The 9172-nt window shown below is 37.8% G+C and overlaps 1 pseudogene; it reads right to left on the bottom strand.

Moving 5' to 3' along the window:
- Positions 1 to 7317: 7317 nt before the first annotated feature.
- LOC146598812 (uncharacterized) lies at positions 7318 to 8308 on the bottom strand (annotated as a pseudogene).
- Positions 8309 to 9172: the final 864 nt, after the last annotated feature.

Here is a 9172-nt window from a genome sequence, read left to right as displayed (position 1 = left end):
GTGCAGTGTAACTATCACATTATAGCTGCAGTTCTTAGGAGATTAGCCAKGATGAAGGAGGAAGACAAGGGGAGTGAACCCACCCATTCTGGCACAGATGCTAGTACTGTGCTAGAGAGTTACTTCACTCTCTGCATTCTTGCTCTCAGAAGAGTTCTTGTCTCTTCTATTCTCCCAAGGGTTCATTTCCATAAAAGGAAAAACAAGCAGGATCATCTTTATCAAGTAGCTAAAAACAAAAGAAAAATGCAAAGAAGCAGCTGTTCTTTCTTAACATTGGACAAGGAATAATAAACAAAACAGGCTTACCCTGAAATTTGCTCTTTGTTTTCTAAAGTCTCTGTGCCACTGAGGAGTTTTTCCTTCAATGCTAGTAGCTCCACGAGGATGGACAGGCAGTTGATCCGCCATCTCCTTTTCCCTCCGCTCCACTCCTCTACTCACAGCGTTTGCATCTGTCTTGGGAGAGAAATGTAAGGATCTTGGATGTTACCTGCTCTCTGGAAATGACCAGGCCCCGGAAAGTAGAATTTAGCATGTAAATTTACCCCAACATCAGAGCTGAAGAGCAGCTAAACCGTTTTTATGTGTTATTGTGATTAAAATGAAAAATATTAAAAAAAAAAAAACAAACTCCCAAGATACTTGTAGYTTAAAATCCTGGCTTGATAGATCGGGAAATCAGGTGCTGACTGACACCTATCTCTTTAAATGTTTGTATTACAAAAATACAGCAGTGTCTATCAAATAGCCTGTGGTTATATGAAAATGTTAACTGTTTCTGGTCTGCAAGGAAAGTAKGCAGTAACCTTAAAGAATGGTGAGCTTTGAATTCTTGGAAAATTTATATCACTTCTGTTTATTCAATGCATTCTAAGATGTGATTGTCCAACATGCAGAGCTAGGGAGAGCAAAAGTGAAGGAATGTGTAAGTGAGCAGCTCACAACTTTGGAGATTATTTCAGGATTCTGAGATCAACATGGAGTGTTTTAAATGTTGACCAATGGCTAGGCGAATATTAGAAAGGGGATCAAAATAGATATTACTCAGATGGAAATTTTAAGTGCTAGAAAACTTACTTGGTAAAATATGCAATATGTAGTGGAACTGCATTTAACAACTTTCCTTCTGTAGCACTTTAGTGTGAATCTAGGATGTTTATCACTTTCTTTCGAGTACAATTAAAAAGCAAACCAGCCCCAAATATACCAGCACTTTATGTAACATAAATTTTAAAAAAATAAATCCCTGTGGCTTTTATCATAAACCTTTGAGTAATAAGTGGAGAAATAAGTACTCGCTTATTTTATAGGGTTAAATAGAATCATAGAATCAGTAAGGTTGGAAGGGACCTCTGGAGGTCATCTAGTCCAACCTCCTCGCTCAGCAGGGTCACCTAGAGCATGAAATAAATGAAGGAACTATAGTAAAGAAGGTGTCAATAATGGACTGTGCAAATGTGTAAGCAAGAAGTAAACTCCACTCCTTCACCTCATGGGTGTTTTTCTTGTTTGTCTAATAAACAGGAATAGAGTTGATAATTCAGTTCTGATACTGTGCTCTCCAAAAYGCTGGAGAAAACATAGAGCTGTATTGTGCCAGACAAAGCCTCAGCCATGAAGATCAGAAACAACAGAAGCAGAAGTGCTGGAGGAGAGAACTGCATTAGGAAGAGATATGAAGAATATTAGGAAAAAAATGATTGTAGTTATCAAGGTTTAAAATAGATTTCAGAGCAAGATCTCTAGGAAAATAAGAGGAAATGAAATTGCCAGTTGTAGACACAAAAGACTTACCACTCTTTGGATAAGGCTAACATTTTATTTATCAATAGGATAAAACATAGATTGCTGAGATCCACAAATGAATAGTAGACAGCAATTTACACTCATTCCTCCACATCACATCATGCATATCCAGATGTCACTTGACCACTGATCCTTTGATATGCTATTTAATATACACTCTTATAATACCAAATGCTCTATTGCTATCCATTAATTTACAGTCTCTCTCTATTACCTTCTTGTCCCTAACAATATTTTGCTTCTAGTTCAACTCTCTTCTAGACAGCCTATGTTGCATTTCATTTTTTCCTGAAAATGATCACTCGCATTTTCTTGCTTCTCAGCATTCTTATGTCTATTGTCCATCTCACTTCTGTTCCTAGTACCCTCTRCATCTAGTGAAAGGTGATTTCTGAAACCTTGTGATTTCTGTTCCAGCTAGAGAAAAGCAGAGGGGTGGGTTTCTCTGTGTTTGAGATTTTCAGCTACATAATCCGTGTAATCTAGAGAGACAGTTGGGAATTGAGAGGGAAAAATTTGCCTCTGTAAATTCTAGTATTGTTTATGGAATGACACATATGGCTCTTTAGGAGTCTTCAACAGTAAGTATTAGGAAGTTGAGCTGTGTTGCTTAGTTGTGATTGATACTCCACTCACAAAATATTATGTCCAATCTGATTACAGAAGCATGACTTTTTAATTAAGAGAAAAGCATACAGGAAACTTCTGATGATCTGTTATGGAGAAAAAATCAGCATGGGAAGAGGTRGCAGTTGAAAAGTTAGTAGGAGTCTTGCTACTAGACTTAACTAAAATAGCATTCCTGAACATTCCTGGATTCATTTTTCTGGGTACCAGAAGAGTGTATATTTCAATTCCTCTCTTCACATTCATGAAGTGTAATTTCATTTACTTTCATCTGTCTGTCTGTTTTGATTCATTTAATTATTCTTACACTCCTTTTGTATGGAATTCTCTCCTCTTCTGTCTATAGTAGTTTACCATCCCAGAATACATTATACTCACATATATACTTAAAATATGCTTTATTCAAATATCCATCTAAGTTACATGAACATCTATTGAAAGGAAGCATAAGAAGGATCATGAAAAGAAACAGAAGCTAAATTGTCTTTAAGCTGAGGCAAATGCTCATGGARATTGATTTGCTGTATTTGTACATCTCTGGTGAGTGGCATGTAATGCATGCAGGAAGATAGAAGTATACAGTCTGTCAGCACCRGTTTGCTCCTCGTTTCAAGTTAAGTGACTGGCTTATTGGACAGCCAGCTGAGCTCTCAATCACAATACTGACATTACATTACACTACACTACATTGCATTACAAGTAAAAGACCATCTTTTATGATTTTGTTTACTTATTTATATAATACTACTTACCCTTTCCCCAATCTTCAAGAACAGCACAGGACTTCAGAAGTCCTCCACTTCTCAAATGTGTTACATGACAGCTCAGTATAAACAGAATAATTTTTATCCCATGCCACAAAGTTACAGGTATTATGGTTCTATGGTGACTGCCATGCATGCTAAACCATTTACCTCTTTTTGTAGTATACAAATAATTTCAGTTACCACCATAAATGATATCAAGAACAATTTGCCTCTACCTACTTATTTATGGCCAAAAATCTTATGCCATTGCTCAAAATAAGTTACATTCTACAGTCAGTACTCTGAAGAGTGACATCTCAGCAYGGGCCAAAGTGGCTGTGGCCATGGCCATTGCCATGGCAACAATGACCCCTACTCAGACCCCAGCCCTCAACTACAGGGCTGGTATTTGCAAACTCAATCACATCAATAAACATAAACTAAAATGCTCCCAAAAGTGGAACTTGCTTGAAATTTTAAAAACAGAATAAATGCTTTGCAAAGCCAGCTTGTTCATAGCATAAAAGTCTGCATAATTATGAAAATCCAGTTCCTGAATTAAAATTAAATTCCAAGAAATTTCATTAAGACCCCAAAGTGAACTTGGAATTTAATAAGCATCAAATATAGATTTTTCTGGAGCRTGACTAATATGTTCTTTGCAAGCTGCATAAATAAGTGTTTTTTTCCTTATTCAAGATTATATTTCTATCAAACATGCTGTGATCATTTGGAAACAGTAAGCATTTCTGTTATTTATTCTCTGAACTATTAAAAAATCAATTAGATTTTTGCCTGAAGAAAAAGAWATCTCAGAATGATTTTTCTTAATGACAAGATTTTTCATGAAACAAACAGAAGCTAAAATGATCTGCAGGAATATTTTGACAGTTCACCACCAGCATGRCATTTGATACATCTGTATATTCTTTGACCATTGTGGGATAGTAATTTCAAGCATCTATGACATAAAATATATTTTACTTGTTATTAATAAATAGAAAGATAATTTTATATTTTATCATGACATGTTTCAGTGACTTCCCCTACTATAAGWAACAGCTTACTTGATACGTGAAACGGTGAAGTGGCCAGATAAATAAGGCTTTCCTTTCTTTGGCTGTAGGAATGGCAAAGTCAGCATGGTATGCAATCGAAAAACTCCTGACTACAAGGACAGAAGAAAGATGCTGCCTCTATTTCTTCATTCCACTTACATCCCATTGCATAATTTAAAYAACTATGTACTTATAAGACAGAAAACTCGTATGGGCAGGGATATCTCTAACAATGTTGGAGRTGTAAGAAACATACCTGCTGCTGTCATCGGGCTTACTGGCATGATTCCGTGACACAGCTCCAGTGTGGAACAAGGCTGCTTGTCTGCCTCACAGACACTAGATTTATCCTGCATAGACAGTCTTCTTGGAAAACTTGGAGATCAATGCCAGCTTGATTTCTCCCTCAGTGCATATCCTCCTCTAGCGGTGCTGCTTTTTCAAAGCAAACTAGGGCTACATGGCTTAAAGTTTTGGGGGGAATTTGGATATACATATATATGTATTACAGGTGTGGATTTGTGTGTGTGTGTGTGTGTGTGTGTGCACGCGTGCCCTGATAGCACTGTTTTGTAAGGAAGAGAAAATTCTCAGTGCCACAAGATAATACCATGTCTATGCAATTAGGTGATCCTCCCCTCTGCTTAACTCTGCCTTGCAGCTGTCCTTTCAACTTAAATAATAAGAAATGGAACACAAAAAGGATTTCTCTCCTCCCCTATGTTTCCWTCTACCGTTCTCTGATTTTATTGCATTTAAAAAAACATATAAATTCAAAAGGAAAAAGGAAAACTGTCAAGCTAAATAAATTATATGAAAAGAATAGAAAAACCTAAGACTAATACAAATGTTCTACTAAAAGTCCTGTTAATGGGTTAGACTTCAAAGATAATATTGAATTGTGTGATGGAATTCCTCTTTTAAGAATGTAGTTCATTTCTAGGACTGTAGGCATTAGTGGTTTGATGGCAGATTCAAAAAGCATATATAGATACATTCACATTATGTGTTATCTAGTGTGTAGAAAATGCAGAAGAATGTTGAGGCTGGATGGAAGCTAGCCAGACCATTCTATGAGAAAAGGAGCATTAACAGGACATGTTGACCCATAGTCACATTCCTGAGCCTRTGCTGGTGTSGTGCTACACCTGGGCTTTAACTGAGATTAGTGACGAGCTGAATAGCTTACTTTGCAGGTGTATAGTACATAAAAACCTCATATAGTGTCCGCCGCCCAGCGTTCCTTGCCATGAACCAATGCTGAAGGTGCCAGGGACTCTCCCACTCCATTATTGCCTTGATTGGGAAATTACTGGGGATTCCCCACTGAGACGCAGAGGTAACAAATGCTCAATATTGACCACAGCGTGCCTTGACAAGACTTCTTCAGATTCTTCTAGTGTATTGTTTTATAGTTTTGGAGTAACCTTTACACTACTCTGTGCTCTTTGTGGACATAATAATTATACAGAGGACTTTAATAACATGCCTCCGCTTTCAAGACCCAGAAATTCTGGTACATTTTTTTTGAATTAAAACATATTCTCACAAAGTATGCATTTTATCTTATTTAGTAAACATCTTCATATAGAAGATAGCGATTTAACAAGAGTTGATAGCAAGATCCGCTTGGTTATTCACTGTGTCGAGGACAGGGTCAGCTGAAAATGTCAAGCAGACCCTCCCATTGAGTCACAAGGTTCAGAGTGGACCTCCTTGCTTTCCAAACTCCTCCTCAGAGGAGCTTGCGTGTRGCTGGATCCAATCTTAGTCCTAGACTTGGTCAGTGGTTCATGTCTAAAGGATTATGCACACAATCAATCAGAGATGTAACTTAGCAAAGCCTGCAAAGTTTTAGCATGCTATTCATCACTTATCAAGGATCTGTCGTGGTTCCGGAATCTCTTGACCTTGCRGAGTAACCTTGAGAGGCGTTCCTGCTCTAGAGGAGGTTTTGCCATGCAGCCTACTGCTTTGCAGGAGGGTTCAATGGACTCTGATCTGCCCTCCCCCCCCATTCATGGAGTGAGATGGTTGATTCATAGTCATATTTGTATACCAAACAGCTTTTAGTTGGTACATGCTCTACTACCCCTTGCCTATGCAGAGTTTACTGAGAGGCTGAGAGTAGGGGCAGAGAGAGACACCACATTAAGGTGAGGGAAGGAGCACAGTATGACTATAGTCAATCCATCTTACCCTTCACAGAGTGGTGGTACAGTTACCTCTTGTGTCTGTGCCCTAAGTAGTATAATGATAATTGATGCACTTACAGGTCTACGGCAAGTAAATAGTTTTAGCATAAAGTATTGCTATTAATTATTAGGGCTACAAAGATGATCAGCGGGCTGGAACATCTCTCTTATGAGGAACGGCTGTGAGAGCTGGGCCTCTTCAGCCTGGGGAAGAGAAGACTGAGGCGGGATCTTATCAATGTATACAAGTACCTGAAGGGATGGTGTCAAGGGATGGGGACAAACTCTTTTCAGTTATCCCATGTGACTGGACAAGAGGCAATGGGCAGAAATTGAAGCACAGGAAGTTCCGCCTGAATGTGAGGGGGAATTTCTCCACTGTGAGAGTGACAGAGCACTGGCACAGGTTGCCCTGAGAGGTTGTGGAGTCTCCTTGTCTGGAGATCTTCAAGGCCCACCTGGATGCAACCCTGTCTAGCATGCTCTAGGTGACCTTGCTGAGCGGGGAGGTTGGACTAGATGATCTCCAGAGGTCCCTTCCAACCTTACTGATTCTATGATTCTATGATTATGTACTAACTGATATGTTTTAGGTGGTTAAACAAGGGTTATTTGTTTCATCATATACCAGGCTCTTCTATACAATACARTTATAAGAGATAGACATAACAGTATTAGAGCTAGTAAAATCACAACCGGATGAAGCATGAGATTAAAAATTGCCCYTGATGTCAGTGACCATCCAGGAAGAGATTCCCACCTGTGATGGTCTCTTTTTTTCACTCTTTCCAGAACACCACACATTTCTTCTGTATCATGATGAACTGTGATTAGAGTTTTTGTCCATTGTTTTGAGTGCATTCCAGCAGGTGATGCAGGTTATCATGTTGTAGCAGTTTTTTCACCAATGTAAGATTCATTTAGAGGAGGGTAGACAAAAAATCCTGATTTAATGTATAACTAGATTTTTACAATTGATAAGATGTAAAAGGAATTGAATAATTAAAGTCACATCTCACAGTTTCAGTAGAAATACAAACACAAATATTCGAACAATTGTGTGTATCATAATGTTATCTATGAACATGAAATCACAAAAAAATTCTCATACAAACGCATCCTTTTCCAAGATATACAAGTATAGTTTCAGGAGTTTCATCAGGATGTATTTCAAAATGACAAACATTTTGTTCATTGTCAAGACAAATGCCTTGGGCTTTGTTGGTATTGCTTTCACAAATAAATCCTTGTTTTTCTCATACAACACATATGTTAACATCAACGGTTTGCCATTTGTTTCTGTTTCATTGGTGCCACACTCTGTTCTAGTGGATAAAGTTCCATTGTGACTTAATTTCAGTGCAATGATTGGATATATGTTATATACCAAAGCATTGCATATTGTTAAGACAAGATTTATAGCCTTTTTGTTGATGAGGTCGTAAGTAAGATTGACTAAATACCACAAAGATTGAAATTCCTTTTCAAACTTAGTTGCATTATCCCAAATTACCCTTTGAATTTCAGTGGATAAGATGCCCTCTTCACCTTCTCTTATAATTGCTGCTACCTTAGATTGCACCTATAGCTGAGCTTGGATACAACTAACAGCTGGAGAAACATTATACTGGGCTATACTAAGTGCATTTACAATTAGTCAGTGATATCTTTCATTAATTCTTTCCCATTGAAGCAACATATCAGATAAAAGCCGTTGGTTAGTTCCCAATGTTAATAGAGAAGACAGCAATGGATGTTCTAATTTGTGCAAATCACTTGCTGTTGTGTTTAATTTATTTACGAGCACTTCGGCATCGATATTATTTAAGACTCTTAATCCTTCTCCTATAATACCAGTCACATCTCTCCTCATTCATTCTGAAGAGACGAGGGTTCATCTATTCAACCATGTTGACCATCCTGCATAGGACCTACTTAGGAATGTTTGGTTTGACTGTAGAGTTATTAATTTGCATCAATAGTTCTACTCATTTAAGAGATCATGATGGATTAAATAACGCTCATTATTGGCCTGTATGTTTGATTACATGTGGTCCAATTTAAGAAATTTGTGGGGATAGGTTTTTCCCATCCTTTATAATAGTAGATGTATTTATGCTGAGAGAAACAATTACAATAGGGGTAGATGTTGTTGCACCAAACTCAGTGAAGCTGATCTTAAATTTAAATGACAGCCCCACACTGCGATGGGTCCAGAGGCAGACACAAAAACTGGCTGGACCAATGTAAAATTGTACCAACAATCCATTTTTTCCGTGGCATAGTTTTTCCTTTACTTTGTCCCTGTTTTTACTTCAGGGAATTGAGTTACCTGCTTGTGAGTGGATTAATTACTCTGCATCCTGTTTTTATTTCTTGTCTATCTTTCTCTGTAGTTGAGAAAGTCTGTTTGTGCWATCCCAGCTCCATTCATTTTCCAAGTAAACCTCAGTCCCATGCATAACCACTGTTGACAATTTTAGGCCTCTGTTAAAATTTAATCCCGTGCCTCTTGTGTATTTTACATGAGCGTGAGACCAAAGCCAATCTATGATTTCTTTGTTGATAGTTAAGTTGATTAGTATCATCAACATCTTCAACAGCAGTAGACATATATCTTCCTTTCATCTTGTCAGATGCTACAAAACAAAAAGGTGGAATAGACTTGTCTCAGTGGGGTTGAGCAGACAGGTTACCCCATTAAAAAGGAGGAAAATTCTATGTTTTGCACCACTGC

Source organism: Rhea americana, unplaced genomic scaffold (assembly GCF_003343005.1).
Source record: "Rhea americana isolate MKP2758 unplaced genomic scaffold, rheAme1 scaffold_152, whole genome shotgun sequence".
NCBI lineage: Eukaryota > Metazoa > Chordata > Aves > Rheiformes > Rheidae > Rhea > Rhea americana.
The sequence above is the reverse complement of the archived record's forward strand: the minus strand, read 5'-3'. Positions and strand labels throughout refer to the sequence as shown.